Genomic DNA, 22,525 nt, shown 5'->3' on the forward strand with positions numbered 1-22,525 from the left:
AGCCACCTGTGCTGCCTCAAATTGAGATCCCTCTACTTTAACAAATACTGCAAGTTGCGAGGATCGGTGTAAACCTCATAGGATACCCCATAAAGATAATACCTCCAAATCTTGATAGCTTGAACTACCACAGCCAACTCCAAATCATGTATGGGGTAATTTTTGTCATGGGGATTCAGCTGACATGAAGCATATGCAATAACTCGCCCCTACTGTATCAATACACAACTCAAACCAACGCGTGAAGCGTCGCAATACACAATATACATCCCTGAACTGGAAGGTAACACTAACACCGGTGCTGAAGTCAAGGTAGTCTTGAGCTTCTGAAAGCTCGCCTCGCAATCGTCGGACCATCGGAACGGAGCACCCTTCTGGGCCAATCTATTCAAAAGTGCTGCAATAGATGATAAACCCTCCACAAACAGACAATAATGACTTGCTAACCCCACAAAGCTCCTGATCTCGGTCGTTGTGGTAGGACGAGGCCAATTCTGAACTGCCTCGATTTTCTTGGATATACCTTAATACCCTCGCCTGATACAACATTCCCTAAGAATGACACAGAATCTAACCAAAACTCACACTTGGAGAACTTAGCATATAGCTTCTGTTCCCGCAAGGTCTGAAGAACCACTCTCTAAAATGTTGCTCATGCTCCTCCATGCTACGCGAGTAGATCAAAATGTTATCAATGAAGACAATGACAAACGAATCAATATATGGCCTTAACACCAGGTTCATCAAATCCATAAACACTACCGGGGCGTTAGTCAAACCGAAGGACATCACTAGAAACTCATAGTGGCCATATCTAGTCCGGAAAGATGTCTTCGTAACATCCGAATCATAAATCCTCAACTAATGATACCCTGATCTCAAGTCAATCTTAGAGAACACCCTGCACCCTGCAACTGGTCAAACAAATCATCAATACGTGGTAATGGGTACTTATTCTTAATGGTAACTTTGTTCAACTAGCGGTAATCAATGCACTTGTCACGACCCAAAATCCCACCACAGGCGTCGTGAAAGCACTTAGTCTCTAAGACTAGTTAAGCCGATTTTAATTACAATTCAAGCCATTTTAAAAAAAAAATAGATCATCGAAACCCACAACGAAAATAATTATAACAACCTCCCAAGACTGGTAATACATAGTCATGAACTCTAACTGAATACATGCAATGATCTCAAGGATCGAATATACAATACTGTTCCAATAAGATTTGACAGTACAATATAATGGAAAGACTCCAAGTGACTGCGACGACCAAGAAGCCCTATCTTGAATCCTTGAGATCACACTCTAACTCTGTCCAAATCTGATATCTCCAATGTCTGGCTCTGCACAAAATATGCAGAAGTATAGTATGAGTACACCATAGTCGGTACCCAGTAAGTATCAAGACTAACCTCGGTGGAGTAGTGATGAGGTACAGTCAAGACACTCACTAGTCATTTAACCTGTGCAATATAATAACATACAAGGATAATAGAAAATAAATAGCAGTGACGGCAACAAAGATCAATCAGCGATATGAACAACAAGGCAACAAGAACACCATAAATATTGCTCAAACAAATAAGGAATACAAGTACAACCAGTTAATCAAGTCCTTCAAATATACGCCTTTCAAATGTAAGTCATTTATATTCTAAGTCCTTCAAATATAAATCTTTCACGTATAAGTTTATTTTTTCAAATAAAAATCTTTTGAATATAATTCTTTAAAATAAATATCTTTTGAATATACTTCCTTCAAATAAATATCCTTCGAGTATAATTTTTTCAAATAAAAGTTACTTTGTGACACCTCATTTCATAATCATAGAACACGGGTCTCAGCCCACTTTCATATTTTTACGGCACCTCGTTGTGATGACCCAAATGGTCATCTTTAAATTTAATAATTATTTCTGTATTCTAAGACCACAAAAAGTACTATTCATTATTCCTCGACTTGCGTGCACAGTCCGTATAATTTTCTGGAAAGTTTTTCTATGAAAAAATTATTAAAATGAGAAATAGATCCTTAAAACTCAACTAAGTTGACTTTGGTCAACATTTTGAGCAAACAGACTCGGATCAGTATTTTGACAGTTTCAATAGGTCTGTATCATGATTTGGGACTTGGGTGTATGCCTGGAATTTAATTCGGAGGTCCCTAGTCGAGTTATCGCATGTTGTCGGAAGTTTTAAGTTTAGAAGTTTAATGACTTAAGATATTTAACTAATGTTTGACTTGGTTGATACCGGGTCCGTATTTTGGTTCCGGAATTCGGTATAGCTCTATTACTATATTTATGATTTGTCTGCCAAATTTGGTGAGAAACAGAACTGGTTTGACGTGATTCAGGCGTCCGATTGTTAAAATAGAAATTCTAAAGTTTCTTAAAAATTTCATTTGATTTGGTGTCTGATTCGTAGTTCTAGCCATTGTTTTGTGTTTTGATCGTGCGAGCAAGTTCGTATGATATTTTTGGACTTATGTGCATGTACGGTTTAGAGCTCCGAGGGCTCGGGTGAGTTTCGGATAGCCTACGGACCTTTTGAACTTTGGAAAAATCTGGTTTTTGAGCTTCAACTGTCGTCTAATGCATGGTGCTTCGCGATCTCAAAGCCCTTCCAGCGATCGCGAAGAGGAAATTGTGAGATGTGATTTTTACCCTTTGAGTTCGCGAAGATAGGCACGCGATCGGGGAAGGTTAGCTCCCAGTGCACCGCGAACGCATAGAGTTGATTGCGTCCGCGTAGAAGGAATGAAGGCAAAAGTTGGGTACGCCATTTGTGCTACACGATCACACAAGTCAGTACGCGATCGCGTAAGACTGAGAAAATGTTCTCTGCGGTCGCATGACCATTTATGCGATCGCGTAGAGTGAAAAATCTGGGGAGCCAAAATATGATTCGCGATTGCAAAGAATTATCCGCAATCGCGAAGAGTAAAATGGAACTGAGTAAAGACGGGTTACGTGATCGTGAAGGAATTCCGCGATCGCATAATGTAAAAACCTGGACAAATAGAACTTAAGTTCTGTAAATGGGATTTCGACCCATTTTTTATCATTTTCGATTTTGAGCTCAGATAAGACTATTTTCGGGCGCTTTTCATGGGAAAACATTGGGATAAGTATTCCTTATCCTATATTGATTATATTTTATAATTCCATACTCATTTACATCATGAATCCGTGAATTTATGGAAGAAAAATCAGATTTTTATAAAATCTTCCAAAAATGTAAAATTGAGATTTGAAGGTCAATCCGGTGTCGGAATTCGATAATTTTTGTATGGTTGAACTCGTATAGGAATGGGTATTCGTATTTTGTGACCGGGATTCAAGACGTGGGTCCCACTGTTAATTTTTGAAATAAATTTCGGATTTTAATTCGAAAAAATTAGTAAATTCATATTGAATTAATTCCTACAATTTGTATTGAATATATTGAATTGTTCATGACTAGATTTGAGAATTTCAGACACTAATTCGCGAGGAAAGGGTGTATTGAAAACGTGAATTTGGTTGTGAAGCGAGGTAAGTGTCATGGTTAATCATTACTTGAGGGAATAGAACCCTTGAATTATTTGCTATGTGAATTTCATGTGCAACGATGTATAGGCAAGGTGACGAGTGCTTATACTTTATTAATTTAATTGTTTGCTTAATTATTTAAACATCTGAAATTTTTTTAAGACACGAATTAATTGTTATAATAATTATTTCTCTCATATTCCTTGTCAAATATTAATTCTTGAATTCTTGTAATAATTGTTATATGCTTAATTGATTTATATGTCTTATTTGCTACTTGACATTTAGCATAGTAAATATTATAGTGCCTATTTTCTCCCTGATTTTCATGATTAATTGCTACTTCTCATTGTCTGTTTCATAAATGAATTATAATTATTGTATGCCTTGATACTTAATAGTTTCTCATTGAACGTGGTATTTATTGGAGTATTTTTATTACATTTAAGAATTGTTAAAATATATTGGGGGATCGGGTTGCACGCCGTAACGGAAATAAAATTAAATATATTGGGGGGATCGGGTTGCACGCCGCAACAGATTTATTTAAAGTTTATATTGTTGGAGCAGGTTGTACGCCGCAACAGATTTATTTAAAGTTTATATTGTTGGAGTTGGTTGCACACCGCAACGAAAAATTATTGAGGAATTATATTGTTGGGGCGGGTTGCACGCCACAACGGAAGTTGATTGAAATAATAATTGGTTATGACTGCCGAGTTGACTTCAACTGTTAAAATAAGTTATCTGAGTTATTTCTATTATTGTTGTTATTATTATTATTATTGCGTATAGGTTAATGTGAGTGACCTGCCTTAGCCTCGTCACTACTTCGTCGAGGTTAGGCTCAGCACTTACCAGTACATGGGGTCGGTTGTACTGATACTACACTCTGCACTTTTTGTGCAGATTTTGGAGTTGGTCCCAGCGGCGTACTGTAAATTTTCCCGGATATAGCTACCAGTGGAGACTTGAGGTATAACTGCACAGCGTTCGCAGTTCTGAATTCCCCTTCTATCTTATCTCAGTTGTGTATTATATTTCAAACAACTTTATTTTATTCAGACCCTTATTTGTATCATTCTAGAAGCTCGTGCACTTGTGACTCCAAATTCTGGGATGGTATTTAGATATCGCGTCTATTATGGATTATTCACTTTATTTCAGACTTTATTTCCTCATTTGTTTTCTTTGTTATTAATTAATTTAAAATTGTTTTAAAATGACTGATTATATTCTAATATTAGCTTGCCTGACAAGTAAAATTTTAGGCGTCATCACGGTCCCGAAGGTGGGAATTTCGGGTCGTGACACTTTTGCCCATATCTCTATTACAACCACACGGACAACTCACGTACCAAAATATCAATGTATATAAGATCTGTAGGATCAATTTATTTTCAATAGAGTAAGTTTACAATTTTTAAACCAAGTAAGAAATCAACAAAGAAATGAGTTTATTTTTGAATTCGTTTGGGTGAATAAAATGATATTTCAATTAAAATTAAGCATCCGATAGCTACTGATTTGGATGTAAAATTTATCAAATTTAAACATAATAGCAAATTTCTTTTATTCAAAATAACTCAAACGTCGAAAACCAGTAAAAAACCAGAAACACAAATCCTCAGAGTCTTGTACGAAGAGCCAAAGCCAACACAATACAACAAGGAATACAAAACACATAATAAAATCAAATAATACATCACATAGGAACACAAGAATTTACATATTACGGAAAACAAAATAACCAAAGGCAAGTGCATCCATAGAGAAATATCAACAAAGGGCACTCCCGAGGTACCGCCTCGTTATCCCAAATCATAAATAAATTTATATCTTTCCTTATATCACCGCGGGAGCCTTTACATTTAGTTTTTAAAAATTATTTTTCCCGAAATAGCATCCCACGTTTTAGCCCACCTTATCACACCGTATGACTTCTAGTAGTTCTCCTACTAGCCATGCATATGAAGCCCACCTTATCTCACCGCATGTGTTTCAACACCCAAACCTTATATCACCGCATGCGTATCAATATCACAATATTTCACAAATCGCACCTCAAGTGCCCAAATATCACAGCATAACACCGCGTGCACCTCAAGTGCTCAATATCACCACATATTACAAATTGCACCCCTCAAGTGCTCAAACATCACCACATATCATAAATTGCACATCAAGTGCTCAAATATCAAAACATATCACAAATTGCACCTCAAGTTCTCAAATATTATAACTTGCCATAGAAATCAACAATACATTATTTTCCATAATAAGGATCCCATGGCTCGACCATAATGTGCACAATAATTCTTAACAAAAATATTCGAGAGTAAACAACTCAACAGAATAATATTTCACAATTTAACACTTTGCCTCAATATGATTTACGGCCTTTATAGCTCAATACCAATTTCAACAACATGAATTAGAAAGTAATTCACCAAGGAACAACCCCTTCTTTAATCCAATTTTTTGGCAAATAGACTAATGCCTCCTTTTAAATTTATTTAATAAATTATTTGCAAATGAATAATCCATAATGAAATTATCTCCAGGAAAAATCAACTCAACAAAAATACGGGATTCACATAAAAATCAAGGTGGCAATCATATCAAATTATCATATAAAAACAAATTCAACAACCAAGGATTGAGGCATGGCAAATAGAGAACTTAGTAAGTGCCAACAAATTCCAATTTAATATTTAAGGGTGTCTAAGATTTTTAACTGGTATAATTTGCACATATAAGACAAGTACGTACTCGTCACCTCACGTATACGGCTTTTCACATTTCACAAATGGCACATACGACATAATACCTAAGGGGTATTTTTCTCACTCAAGGTTAGGCCAGATACTTACCTTTTTGAAGTTAGGCTGATATTCCAAAATAGTCTTCTTGCTTGAATTAACCTCTGGAGAGCTCAAATCTATCCAAATTAATTGTATAACTTCATTAAAATTCATCGAAATTAATTCCGGATAATATAACGTCAACTTTAAAATTCACATTAAAAAGACAACCAAAAGTCAACGTGAGGCTCGCCTCTCGGAACCTGACAGAATTTTTACGAAATCCGAACATCCATGCTGATACGAGTTCAACCATACCAAATTCTGATAACGAATCGACCTCCAAATCTTAAATTTTCATTTTTAAAAGATTTTGCAAAAATCTCATTTTCTTCCAATTGATTCACTAATAAAAGATGAAAATAATCATGGAATCATGAAATATAATGAAAATCGAGTAGGAAACACTTACCCCAATCCATTTGATGAAAATCCTCTCAAAAATCGCTCAAATTCGAGTTCCCTAGCTCCTAATATGTTGAAATGAGCTAAAAAATAAATATGCTCAATAAAAACCCATTTCCCGTCACCAAAAGTCAATTTCCCGTCACTAAACGTCCGCACCAGAACATGCTTGCACCAGCAATTTAATATTTCACTAAAAAGCTCTAACTCCATCATACAAGCTCGAAATTTGACAATTCTTGTTCCTATGAGTCAAAAGTAATAATACGAACCTAGTCGTCCAATCAAAACTCAATTCGGAGCTCAGTTGCTCAATGTGATACCAATTTCGCTCGTTAAATAATTAACTCATGTTTCGCGCTAAAAACCCAATCACAACTTGATGAAATTAGACCAAACATTCCAGATCATTCCTATAATACATTATCAAACTCCCGAAAGTCTCGAAATTGAATTTCGATCTCTAGAACTAAAAATGAACCTTTGGATCATTACATACTTATGCTCAAAACACCGAACTCTTCCAAAAACTCTTCCAAAACTCATCCGTGCCCCATGGGACTCCAACCAAGTATACTAACAAGTCGCATAACATGACACAAACTTAGTCGATGCCTCAAATTATATTAAACAACACTAAAATACGAATCGCACCCCAATTCAAGCTTAATGAAAACTAACGAATTCCAAATTCTACATTCGATGCCGAAACCTATCAAATCAATCCGGATTGACCCCAAATTTTGCACACGATTCCTAAATGACATAATGGATCTGTTCTAATTTCCGGAATTGAATTCCGACCCCAATATCCATAAAGTCAACTCCCGAGTCAAACTTTCTAAAAATCTTTCTTTTTCCAACTTTCGCCAAAATACGTCAAATTGTCCTGCGGACTCCTAAATCTAAATCCGGACATACGGCTAAGTCCGAAATTACCATACGAAGCTATTGACATCATCAAAATTTCCTTCCGGGGTCGTTTACTTAAAAGTCAAACTTCGGTCAACTCTTTTCATTTAAGATTCAAAAATAAGAATTGTTCTTTCAATTTAGTTTCGAATCTTCCGAAAATCAAACTCGATCACACACACAAATCATAATACACATTACAAAGCTGCTCAAAACCTTGAGTCACTGAACGGGACATAAATTCTTAAAACGACAAGTCGGGTCGTTACAACACATCCGTATAGTCTCATCCTTCTTTTTCACGAATAACACTGGTGCACCCCAAGGCGATACACTCGGTCTAACGTACCCATTTGCTAGCAGCTCCTTAAGTTTTTCCTTCAACTCTTTCGGAGCTATGCGGTACGGTGTAATAGGGATAGGATGGTTACCTAGAGCCAAATCAATACAGAAATCGATATCACGATCTGGTGACATGCCTGGAAGATCATAAGAAAACACATCGGAGAACTCACAGACCACGGGCACTGAATCAATCGCCGGAGTCTCTATAGTAATATCCCGAACATAAGCTAGATAAGCCAAACAACCCTTCTCGACCATGTGTCGAGCCTTCAGAAAAAAAAAGATAACCCGACTAGATGCACTGACAGATGAACCATTCCACTCTAATCTAGGCAACTCTGGCATCGCCAAGGTAACAGTCCTAGAATGGCAATCGAGGATGGCATGATATGGAGACAACCATTCCATGCCCAAGATGACCTCAAAGTCAGTCATATCGAGCAACAGAAGATCTGCTCTAGTTTCATAACCACAGAAAGTCACAATACAAGACCGATAGATCTGATCCACAACAACAAAATTGCCCAATGGTGTGGACACATAAACAAGAGTACCCAAGGACTCACGAGGAACACCTAGGAAATAAGCAAACATAGATGAAACATATTAATACGTAGACCATGGATCAAATACTACCGAAGCATCCCTACCGCATACAGAAATAATACATGTGATCACGACATCTGAGGCTACTACATCTGGTCTGGTTGGAAAGGCATAGAACCTGGCCGGAGCGCCACCTAACTGGCCTCCACCTCTAGGATGGCCCCTACCCACCTGCCCTCCGCCTCTAGGTAGCCGGACAACTGGTGTGGTAGCTGGTACTATAATCATAGGCTGATGACCTCGCTGCACTGCCTTGCCCCAAAGTCTGGGGCAGAACATCCTCACATGACCAGATCCCTGCACTCAAAATAACCTCTCGGTATGGTGGACTGTTGACCTGAAGCCTGACCCTAATGGCCTGAAGGCCCACTGGAGGAACCCTGAATAGTTGGTGGACAACAAGATCTCTCTGGGATGGCACTGAAATAGGGCCACACTGGAGCACCCCGAGGAGGCGACGATGATGGATATGTGGGCTTGCTAGACTAACCCCTCACAAAGTGAACTCTACCCCGGCCGAAGCACCACTGAACCCTCTAGAATATCGAAATTGCTTATCCCTCGTCACATGCTCTTGGCTCCGCTGACGAACAACCTCGATCCTCCGAGCTATCTCCACAACTAGCTCGTATGAAGTCCCCATCTCAACCTCTCGGGCCATAATGGCCTGGATACCAGAGTGCAAACCTGCATCAAACCTCCGCATTCTCTCTGCATCGGTAGGAAGTATCATAAGTGCATGGCGATACAACTCAGAGAATCTTGCCTTATAGTCGGTCACCGACATATGGCCCTACTGGAGCTGCTCGAACTAAAATTGCAACTCTTTCCTCTAAGAGGGTGTAATATATTTATCCGGGAAGAGGCGTATGAACTAGTCCCAAGTCATAAGAGGAGAACCTGCAAGTCTGCCGAGAAGATAGGACTACCACAATCTACGGGCCCTTCCCTCCAGCTGAAAGGTGGTAAAGTCCACTACGTGGGACTCCAATATCCTCATGTTGTACAATATGTCCCTGCAATGATCAATAAAGTCTTGGGGGTCCTCATGTAGCTCATCTGCAAAGACATGAGGGAGTAGCATAGTCCATCTGTCCAATAACTTATGCGGCTCGCCGGCCGCAACTAGTCTGGGCTCAAGTATAGTTGCTGCAACTGGCTGAGCTTCGCCCACAGGTAGTGCACCCGGGGTCTGATATATGGCAGTTTCATGCCCTGGAGCCTGGGCGGTAAGGGTCTGTGCTCCCTCTCCCGCCTGAGATGTGGCTGGGTCCGCTAGAAATAAACCAACCTAAGTCATAGAATCCATGAACCGCAGCATACGGCCCATGACCTCCTAGAATCCCGGTGCGGGCTTGAAATCCACTGGGGCTGACTCCGCTGCAGGCACCTCGCCATGCTCCTCAATGGCAGAATCCTCCACAGGATCCACTGGTGGCACAACTGGAGCAAGTCTAGGATGCCTTCGTCCTCTACCACAAGCTGGAGCCCTCCCTCGGCCTCGGCCTCTGCCTTATCCTCTAGCAACAGGGGGAGCGGCACCTCCATGGTCGGGTACATCTTCCGCGCGCATTCTCACCATTTGTGAGATAATAAGAGAAAGACACTTAGCACAATATCAACTGCACGATAGGAGATGAAGAAAGAGTGGTTTCCTAACACCCCATAACCTCTCGAAGATAAGTACGGACGTCTCTACACCGATCCGCAAGATTCTATTAGGCCTGCTCATAACTCGTGAGACCCCACGTGAACCTAGTGCTATGATACTATGTTGTCACGATCTAATTTCTCTTATAGGTCATGATGGCGCCCAACGTCGTCGCTAGGCAAACCAACGGTGAACTAGCCATGTAATTGTTCTTTTTGAAAATTTCAAAGTAGTTGAACTTCATTTATTAAGAAAATAAAGAGTAGAAAATTTAATAAAGTAAAGCGAAAACTAATGAAAGAGCAAATACAGTGAAATAAATGCTCAAAAACCATAAAGTCTACTAACATATTCCCAAAACCCGGTGTCACAAGTGTATGAGCAACTAGTAGAATATACAAAACACTAGGATACTGTCTCAAATAGAGTAGACAGAAATAAATGCAAAAGAGAGACTTCAGGTGCTGCAGAACGGACTCAGAAAGCAGCTCACCACTAAGCATAGGGATAACGGGGGTGCGTGCCGGAATGACTGCCAGATGCACCTGCCTCAGATCCTACACGATTAGTGCAGAAGTATAGCATGAGTACATAAACAATATGTACCCAGTAAGTATCCAGTCTAACCTCGAGGAAGTAGTGACAAGGGGTCGACATCGATACTTACTATGGCTAATAATAAAATACAGGAATAAATAGGCATAGAATATGTGAATAATAATATTAACACGATAGCAACAGTGATTAAATGATTCTTTAACTAATAGTAAATACCAAAAGTCTTCCACTAACACATACTAATTCCAAATAAATTTTTGGGCAAATAAATAAATTATAACCTCTCAATTCATGAAAATAATATCAAGTGTATTTGGGCTCCAAGCATTAACATGCACGATTTATGCCGAAGTCATACGGCCCGATCCAAAATAATGCGTACAATGCCGAGGCTCGAGCGTTACGAACCATAGATGCATCTATTATACTGCTAAGGCTTTCGGCCCTCTCCACAAGAAGAGAGAATATTTTATGAACAACCGATTTATAAGCTATTACAAGGCTAATACACAAAGAAGCGCAATTTCTATTAACGGTCAAGTAACCCACCAAAGCTCAAGTAAGTGATATTCAGTCTTTATAAATCCTTTATCAAGTTTCAATATAATTTAGGCACTTATATTAACAAGTAAAGTGTAAATATTACAAGTATTTCATGATTGGGGTCCTAGACTACCCGTACTTAAGCATAATTAGTAGCTAAGCACGGACTCTCGTCACCTCGTGCGTGTGTAGCCCCCACAATAAGAAGAAAATAGTAATTTAAATCACCTATGGGGTATTCCCTCTTTCAAGGTTATACTAGAGACTTACCTCGTCTCAAAGCTCACTTTCCGGCCACAAAGTCACTCTAAGGACCCAACTTGGTGCCGAACAATCCGAAGCTAACCAAATATTATATAAATTAATCAATATACGCTCAAAAGTTAATAATTTAATTATTAGAGTAATTACCCAACCCAAATTGAAAAATTCCTAAAATTCAGTCCCAAGCCCACGTGCCCGGATTTTGAAAATTTTTGATGATAATTGTTACTCATAACCTCACAAAGTCAAATATATAATTTTTACCTAATTCCATAATCATTTTCGTGGTTAAATCTAATTTTTTATCAAAACCTAGATTATTCAACTAAACCCACAATTTTTACACTTTATATGCTAAGAATCTACCCAAAATATATGTATTAAACACATCTCATATAGAAATTACTTACCTCAAAGTGTTAGGTGAAAACCCATCTTCAAAGAGCTCCAAAACCGCCTAAGAGATAAAAGAAATGAGGTGAAATTGCCTAAGTCTTCGACTTAAATGAACCTCACTACCCAGCGGGTTTCCGCACTTGCAGAAGAATTTCCGCTTCTGCAGGACCGCTCATGCGGTCGAATGTCCGCATCTGCGGAACACGCATGAGCCCACGTCCGGCCGCACCTGCGGCCAAATCTCGCACCTGTGAGCCCGCTTCTGTGGCTCGCCTCGCGCACCTGTGACCATGGCTGGGCTGCCTCACTCCGCACATGCGGACCCTTTTATTGCAGAAACGAGTTCTCTTCTGCGGACTTCGCTGACTCCCTCCATTTCTGCTTCTGCAAATGAGACGTCGCATCTGCGACCATTCCTACTACATGTGCGAACGCACCAGATGCCAACCACCTTTAGCTTTTCTCCAAAGAGCAATCAAGCTCTAACGCCCCTCTGAATCCTATACGGGGGGCCCGAGGCCTCGACCAAACATACCAACAAGTTCGTAAACATAAAACAGACTCGCTCGCACCCTCGAAACGCGTAAAACAACATCAAAACTAAGAATCGCACCCCAAAACGAATCGAATCAACTTACGAATTTTAAGTTTTTTTTCCAACCTACTCCGAACGCGCTGAATCATACTTAGACTACTTTGCATGCAAGTCTTAAATCACCATATGAAACTATTTCCGGGCTCGAAATCCCAAACGGACCTCGATAACACCAAAACTTACTTCAAACCAAATTTAAAGAACTTGAAAAACCTTCAATGTGCCAACCTTCAATATTAAGCGCTGAAACGCTCCCGACTCATCCAAAACCCGATCCGAACATACGCCCAAGTCCAAAATCATCATACGAACCTATTGGAACCGTCAAATCCCGGTTCCGAGGTCGTTCACTACAAATTGACCCAAGTCAAACTTACCTCTTTTAAGCCAATATTATGGAACTAGGTATTCCGATTTCAATATGAACCCGTCCAAATCCGAACTAACCATCCTTATAAGTCATAAAACAGTAAAAACACATATGAGGAGTCTTATTTAAGGGAACGAGATTCTAGAAAGCAAAACGACCAATCGAATTGTTACAAAATCACAAAGAAGGTGATTTAATGGATGAATTAATGTGTAATTAATAGTAGAACATGGGAAAAATAGTTACAAATGAGTTATAGCCATATTCTAAATTATAGAGGAGTGGGAAGTTATGATCATTTTTCAAGGCCATGGGGTAATTAAGAAAGATCATGGCATATTTTATTTTAATGTTAAGATACCAATATTCTAACAGGTCCTAATTTAAACGCACACTAAATTCAATATTTTTTCTAAATAAACCATGCATGCACATTTGTCTAAGAATACTATTAGACTTTTGAGTAGTCAAAGAGAGATGTGCTTGTGTCATTGTGTGTGGGTGACTAATACACCTCTTTGCCAGGAAAAAGCCCAACTAACTGCATTAAAGAAATGGATATTAAGAGAAGGTACAGTCCATAATGATGAGAGATAAGCATGGACCAAAATCTGACTGACAAGGTGGCCTGTTGTCTGGGCTTGACTTGATTGTTGGGTTTTTCTTGTTTATAGATAAGACTCTGGTTATTATTACTGCCCTCCCACCACTTTATTTCTATTGAATTTTTTGTTTCTCTTGTGCATTTATGGGATATTTGCAAAAATAAGATGATTTGAGGCGTGCGTTTGGACATTGATTTGATTGAAACTTGAAAAAAGAATTTTTAAAGTTGTATTAAAAAATAATTTTTAAAAGTTGAAGTTATGTTTGGATATGCATTTGATTTGATGAAAAGTTGAAGTTTTGTGAGTGGAAGAAAATATTTCACCCAAAAATTGTCAAAAACTTTCCTAAACTAGTTTTTGGGAGCTTGAAAATTTTTGAATTTTTTTTTTTCTAAAACATGATCATATTTCATAAACAAATAATATTTTCAAAAACAAATTTAAGAAAATGAAGTCAAAATTTATGGCCAAGCGGGAGCTATATTTTATGCCCGTATAAGAAAGTCTTACAAAAAATAAATTTGGCGCTATGAAAAAAATTGTGTATATTCAATTGCTCGCAAGTTTTTTCAGATGGGTAAACTTGGTACTATTGAATTGTTTACAAGTTTTGGTTGATGGGCACATCTTAGTCTGTATTATTCAATTATTAGTAAATTTTGCCCGAGGCAGAAAACTTGACCCATTTTACCTATCTTATAAATTGTTTTCAAGTTTTGTCGGATGAGCAAAACCTTGCACCGATTGTTTAATTGTTTAAGCATTTGATACTATTTACGTTTTACATAGCTTGTTAAATAGTCTTAAGTTTTTTTCAGGTAGACAAATTATGTTTGTGTTGTTCATTTATTCATAACTTTTTCCTTAGGGGCAAAACTTGACATTATCTTTATCTTGTTATATTGTTAACGAATTTATCCTTTAACCAAAAGCCTTTTCCTTCTTGTTTCAAACTTCATGTTTTTCAACATAAGTTAATTAATATATGACTTAGCTACGTTGCTCAGGATAAATAGTCAATGCAATTTGTACAACCCATTCAAAAGCTTCGGTTAATTTTGGCGTTAGCTCCAAATTTGGAAATTACTTTGACAAAAAAATGTTCGAAAATCTTTATGGTATTTTGAATCGGAAAGGTATGTGGTATTGATCTTCCTTTTCTTTCACATGAAGCAAAATTAAAGTTTGAAAAATCATCATGAGAAAATCATATGCGGACTTATTTTATAATCTTTTTTTTTAGCCGGGATCTATCGGAAACAATTTTTTTGTCCTCCCAAGATAGGATTAAGATTTACGTACATACTATACTCTATAGACCTCACTTATAGAAATTTACTGAATTTATTGTTGTTGTTATTTAATTTATTGGGTTCGAAATTGGTTATTTATATTTTTTTATAACTAATTATTTATACTTTAGTGAACTTTTAAGATATCTTATATTTTTACTGAATTCGTACCAAAGCTAATGAATTTGGATCAACTCATGACGCACAATCTAGATCCTACCGAAGAAAATAAGAGCTCTTTTTTTAATTAGATATTTTATATTTTTATTAGTTTGACTAATTTAAATTGTTGTCGGATAAATTCATTAAGAGGGAATTAAACAGTCTCTACTAAGAGATTTCTATTCCCATACTCTGAATCCAAATGAAAATATGAAAATAATAAGTAAATGGGCTTAATCTAATTTGCCTACTGATATCTTCAGACAAATAAACATAAACACACAAGTGTCAAAATGGGAGAGTTGAAATCATTATTCTGCTTTGTTTATACAGTAACATGTTGTCTGTGTAAATGGTGGCACAGCCTCCATTTTCACTAGTATTTGTTAGGGTTTAAACCCAACACACCAAATTTAAGGTTATGAAATGCAGACCCACGGTTTAAAATCTACTTTTTTTCTTTCTTCACTTTTTGTCTTTTCCTTGCTCTTCAAGCTTTCACTTCTTGTGCAATATTTATCCATCAAATGTGTAAAAGAAATTAACCCTTCTTACCCCCTTCCCCGGAAGGCACTTTACTAAAAAGACAAATAATATCTTGTTTGACTGTGAATTTTCCAAACGTTTTGAAAGCTATAAATTATTATTGTTGTTGTTAATTTCATTTATGTAGTTCTAATATGTAAATGTCATGTCAAAAAAATAAAAATTGATGTTTTAATCCATAATAACAAGCTTTTGTGTTAATCTTCATATCTTGAACGTCGTCATTCTTTGTAGACAAAACGTGTGAAATTCAATAACTCTCATGTATACTGAGTGCACATAGGTGGAGTTAGGATTTGAAATTATTAGATTCAGAATTCTATATTATTAGGTTCTACAATAAGAATTTGTACTTGTTTCATAAATTTTTTAAGATAAATATAAAATTTGTATTAAAGCTATTGATTCGGTCAAATCCGTTTCCGAAACTCTAGCTCCACCTTTGTGTGTATAATATCCATCGCGGTCCATGTTAGACTTTCGCACTCCCGAATTATTTTAGACATACACCACAAATTATAACCAATAAGCTCACAAATAAAAGAGAGAGAAAAGGTAATCTAATACTTTATCCATATAAATACCAACTTTTTATCTTTTATCTTCTTCTTTTTTTACCTTCCTCAATCAACGGGATTTTCTTCTTCTTTTTGTTTTTCATTCCAATTGAATCTAATCCATAATTTTGTTTGGTACATACATCTGTGTGTACAATATTAGAGTCAAAGAGGGGACCTAATTGTAATGTAAACTCCCTAGTAGGGGACCTGTCTACTATATTGGGAATTATAAAGAGTCTTAATCCTCTTAACTTTTGACTCATTGAAAATTACTTGGAACACAATGGTCACTCTATCTTTTAATAGTTGTTAAGTTGTGTACATATTTGCCCCTCTGAATTTTCAACATCATTCCAACCAAATCTGCCTCGATTCAATGACCTTGTTTCATTCAAGATTATATACCATTATGATAAGGTAGAAAATTTAGGACCATTTGAGACTAATGAGAGTTCATATTGTTCAAAGAATACAAATTTTAGGTGGTCCTAATTTAAATTCATGAATATAGAAGAGCTCAATACATCTTACAATACACGAATGCTATATATATATATATATATATATATATATATATATATATATATATATATATATATTAAAAAATACTACTAGTAATTAGGGATGACAATTTACGCCTACCATATTAACCCATCCAACTTGCTCAAGATTGGGTCAGTTATTGACCCGCTCATTTGTTGAACTCAGCTCATCCTGACTCGGCCCGTTTTAGCTAATCTAAAGTTGGGCTGGTTTTTAACCTAAATTGATCAATGAGTAACTTTGTTAAAATATTTTTAAAATAATTTATTTTTTGTTTGATATGTTATATATGACCATAACAAAAGAAAAAAAGTCTAATTTATAAGAAAACAACATACATTAATTAAAGTTGGGTAAGAGTTTGATCGATTGAGCTTCTCAGCCCATTTTGACTCACCAAACCCGTCCATTTGACACTCCTGGTAGTATTATTTTAATAAATATTATAATTTGAACCAATTTTAAATATAATAAATTAGATATTAAGAACTTTAAAGTCTGTATCACTAAATTTAAATTTTGAATTCGTGTAAGATCACGAGGAATCTACACGTGGGTCTAAGCCAAATGGATAGATTAAGACTAAACATATCGACAATGAATTATTTGTTCGAATATGAGTGACATATTTATGCCACTCGTGTAGGTTCTTTGAATGATCACATGCAATGCACGTGAATCTTGTTCCTTCCTAATAGCAATTTGATAATAACTTAAGATATTTGGTACTTAATTCGAAGGAGACAATATTGTCGAGTTCATTTCTTGCAACCCTAGTAATGTCATCTTTCTTGTGTTGTAAGTGATGCAGCCATTACATAAAATTATTTTATTTTATGGGACCAAACATAAAGGAAACAAGAATTTTCCCTTGCCCATTGGGAACATATGTCTCCTCATTTTATTATTCCTATATTCTACTTTTTCGTATTTTAGTTACGACATTAAGACACATCCTTGGTCCGAGTTTAATTAAATAATCAACTTATAACATATTGCAAATTGTTTTATTAGCCCAAAGTTATGAATGAGTAAAATAATAGCTAAATGCATGCATGTAAACAGAATTGAAAAGGATTCTTGTATTCTTTATCATTATCATCTCGTTTTATTTTTCGATTGTCTAAGGTTTTTGTTGTTTTGGATAAAATCATTTGGATTAACACGAAGTGGGAATATCACTGAGGGGATCCTTAATTACGCATGAGACGAATTTAAAATTTAAATTTAATGTGTTATGTATTTAAGATTATTAGTACTAATTGATTGTAATTTTAAAATTATGAAAAATCTGATATATTTATTAAAATTCTAGTAGATTTTACATATTCTTAGTGCGTTACAATCGAAAGTACTTAATTCAAATGAACTTATAATCTAAGAACTAAATCCACCATAACTTTCTACCCTTAATCAACGATCTCATGTTTTTATTTTTTTGCGAATGAAAACTTTTGTTTAGGATCGAAATGCTTTACTCCCTATCAGTCTACTACAACAACAACAACAACAATAGACCTAGTCACAGTGTACGCAGATCTTAGCCCTACCTTATGAAGGTAGATATGTTATTTTCGAAAGACCATCGGCTCAATAACAATAAAAATGAAACAATAGACTAACAATTACTCTATGTCAGTCTATCCAATACAATTTAAATTAGTTGAATCAGTAAATTTTAAATACGGATTAATTGAAAAATTAGTACAATGGAATTGCAAAGTTCAAAGACATGCAAAATGCAGTGAATGTTACAATCAACAAACACGGACGAGTTAATAGTTAAAACTTCAAAGCATGTCTCGAGGGAGGAATACAAAATTTGCATGAAATGGGAAACACCCTTTTATTTGGCTTTTCCTTGGGCTTTGACATAAATCTGTGACTTTATATTTTGCTGTGTAAAATACACTTTGCCTTTAGTATATTTGTGTAACTCAGAAATCTAGGGTTTTGGCTGGTATTGGAGTTTAACTGCCAGATGTAATGGTAAACTTACTTTGCTTTTGACGCTCCCACAAGGCGTGTTTCATCAACTCTGTTGTTTCACAAGAAAAGCATTTTATGAAGTGTTTTTCTATTTTGATTTTTCTTTTGGGTACAATGAATTTAGTTTTCAGTTACCCAAAAAATCTTGTTGATAAAAAGCAGTATATTGGTTGTTCTCTTTTCTTTTTACAACCGGTAATACTAGTTATTCTTAATTAAAAGTTTCGAATTTGAGTTAACGTGGACTAAAATATGGATGGAAAGCATTTTCTCGTTAAATTAATTATACCTCAGAGTTGAGACGATTTTGAATTAATCGAGACCCCTAATATAATTATCAGACACCGAATAGAATAAATTTTATCATGGTTGGGAGAAGTTGAGGTACATCTAAGACTATTTTTATATATTTATTTAACTGAATATATTTGTTTTTTAAATCCATTGACTCTATTTCTGAATTTACCTCCGAGGATTGGTATATTATGGGTGGAGCAAAGAGTTGAAAAAGATTGCTTATCTCATATAAAATGTGGTATTAAAATAATGCTACAAGAATAATATAAACATCCCAAGTTTGTTAATTTCAAAATTAAAAAAAAATATGTCGAACATGAAATAATTAAAATAATCCCACGATTTATCCTTAGGATTCATGAGAATGGAAATTAAACCAATTTGCCCTAATTTAATGAGCTCCATATAGACCATTAGCACATTATTTCATTACCAGAGGACAGAGGCAGGCCATAATGACTAAAATTGAGTCTTTAACTTGTTATCAGAAAAAAAGTAAAAATAGAGTACCAAGCTTTAATTCAAAACAACTCCTTTCCCATAAAGGTGAATACATCAAGTTGAGCATGCACAACTTAATTAGAATCAGAAAAAGAAGTTGGAAGAAGGGTCTGAGTAATTTCTGACTGAATGAAAAATGGATCAGAGAGAAATAAAGATGGATTAGAATAGGAAGAGTGTAAATTTCATGCAAAATTGTAAAAAACTTATTTATAAATTAAGTAATTATAGATAAATTTCTATGATAAGCACTAGTAATCTAATAAAAATTGATAATACATCTGCAATCAAATAGTATTAAATTACATTGACAATGTAAAAGACTTATGTGCTACCAGTGTACAATATTAAACTCAAATCCAAAGAATTTAAGTTATGTAAGTGTTTACCCTTAAAATTGGATAACAATTAAACTTATAATGTGGTTTTAAGGACATGTGATTTCATCTAATACAAATTGATAAATGTGAAGATTAATAACAGAAATGAACTATAGATTAAAGCGAATCAGTGTTGAAACAGAATTTAACCCTCGAGTTAGGATGCCCTCGAACTGAATGATACCACAACAGTTAAAAATAAAGTAAGCTGATGAACAAGAGAGTATAAGCTAAAGAGAGAGCGTTATATTGGCTTTTTTATGCGAGAACAATATATATTACAAATGGTTAATACTCTCCTTTATATAATAGAGGAATTCTACTTGTGGTATAACTCTAATTACAGAAGAAAATCCTATGATTAGCTAATTAATCGCTGCTAATTTGATCCGTTTCCGAGATTTTCGCCATGATCTTCGACCAGTCACGGATATTTCGCCTTTCCGTTATTATGTTATCTTCGATCTTGCTCGATGTCTGTCTCATTTGGTCTCGATCGTTGTTGTCCTCGATCTCGACAGGTACCTCGAATCCCGAACTTGGTACCTTATCCTCGTACTTTGGTCTAATCCACTACGGGGCCGACCTTCGATGCAGCTCCCTGGTCCCGGTCAGATAGAAAAATTGGGTGGGCTTGGTTTTAACCGTATAAAGATAGTCCCCTCGTTTTTTGGAGTGTAATGATAAGAAACGAATTGAGCGTTCGATTTTTACCTCGACCTGCCATGACGTCACCGTCGTGATGTAAGCGACGGAAGTGACCGAAACGTCCCGTCGGTACAGTTTCCAAAGTTATTAATGTGTATCAATTGGTGGTCGGTCACTACTCCCCTTGAACCGTCGCCATGAATCCCATAAATAGGCCTCTTTTTACCCTCTTTCAAACTTTACCTTCAATCTTTTCTAATCTCCAAAGCTTTTTACATATTCTAAGTTCTTCATCTACAAATCTACGATTTTTATGCTAACCCCTTCTTAGAACACCAAACCTTATCATCTCCATCTATTTTTAACTTCAAATCCAAATAACGAAAACGTCAAAAACTGTTCATCAAAAGGAAAACATTTTTTCATCGCGGTCGGACGGCGACAAAACACTGGTGGAGCCGCACCCTGAGGAGTGTGTTCCCGGGGGGTGCGTCCTCACTTCCGACTTTAAGACCGACAAAACTTCGTCGGTCCCTGGTCGATATGAGCCAATGCCGAGGTATATATGCTGATAACTGGGAGCTTTCTTAAGAAGGTGAAGAAAGATTGCAACTGGGAAGGCAAAGAGGTGGTGATTCCGGCCCCCGGTGAAGACATCACTACCCACGTGGAAGGGTTTCTGAGTGTTTACGCTTACCCTTTCACACTGGCCCCCCTCGATCCCATTATCGTCGATTTCTGCCACAAATATCAAATAACCCTAGGTCAAATTCATCCCTCCTTTTGGCGGAATGTTATTCTGCTCTGATTTTTCGTGAGCAAAGTCGAGGGGATGTCTTTCACCCTCGACCACCTCATCAGGTTGTACAGCCCCCGCCACTATCGAGGTGGGGTTAATAAAACTTCAGCGTCGGACTACCAAGGTGTTGTTCTCGAGCATAGATGATGACAAGGACTGAGGCTGGATGGGCCGATTCGTTCGAGTGAGGACTTCCGATCTAATCTCGACCGAGAAGATGTCATTTCCCAAGAAATGGAATATGAAGCGTAAGTACAATCCCACCGTTAGCTCCTATTTATTGTTTTGGTCCTTTGCTTCTTCTCATCGATATCATTTTCCGTGATGTAGCTGTCGCTTGGATGCCCGGTGCAATTCCTAACTTCGAGAGCTGGGTACGGGACCTGGCCTCGACCTCTACGTACGCCGAGCGCTCATGGCCCGATTTATCCAAGGGCCGATGGGAGGCCAAAAATCATGGTAAGCCTATTTTCCACGTCTTTGATGATTTTCTTAAAGCATTTCTTACTTAATTTCCTTTCATACAGGCCTTGGCAAAGATGCTATCATGAGGCCTCTATATTGTGAGGAGGAGACTTCGATCCCGGCACCGAAACCGGCGAAGGACAAAAAGAGGAAAAAGTTCTCAACCTCCGAGGATCCAGAACCTAAGAAGAAGAAGGCTCGTAAGCCGAAAAAGAACATCATCCTTCTGACCGAAGACTCTGTTCGGCTTCTAAGGGAGGAAGACGAAGAAGGCGACTCCGGGATGGTGGCCCGAGTGGGAATGAGCACCGAGGTCCTAGAGGCCACTGAATCGGTGAAGGCTGCAGAGACTCCATCTCGAGATGAGGGGGTCTCGGGAAGAGACTTGGGCAAAGTCTCTGAGTCATCGAAGATTGAAGATGCCTCTCACCATAATGAGCCAATAGTGGGGTACGACTGTAGGGGCTAGTCTCGAGGCCCCTCGAGATGGAGAAAACACCCCAAGTGATCCACTTGGAATAATAGAAATAGGAGGCTCCCCGTTGCTCCCCTCGATTTCTGAGGAGATGATTCAAGAGGCTCGGGACTTGATGACCCCCTCCATCGAAGGGGCCCATGGAAGGGAGGACCCCTTCCGTGATTACTTTACTGGGGTCGAAGATGCTACCGGCCTGAGCGACTTGGAAGTC

Source organism: Nicotiana tabacum, chromosome 9 (genome assembly GCF_000715075.1).
Source record: "Nicotiana tabacum cultivar K326 chromosome 9, ASM71507v2, whole genome shotgun sequence".
Classification (NCBI taxonomy): domain Eukaryota; kingdom Viridiplantae; phylum Streptophyta; class Magnoliopsida; order Solanales; family Solanaceae; genus Nicotiana; species Nicotiana tabacum.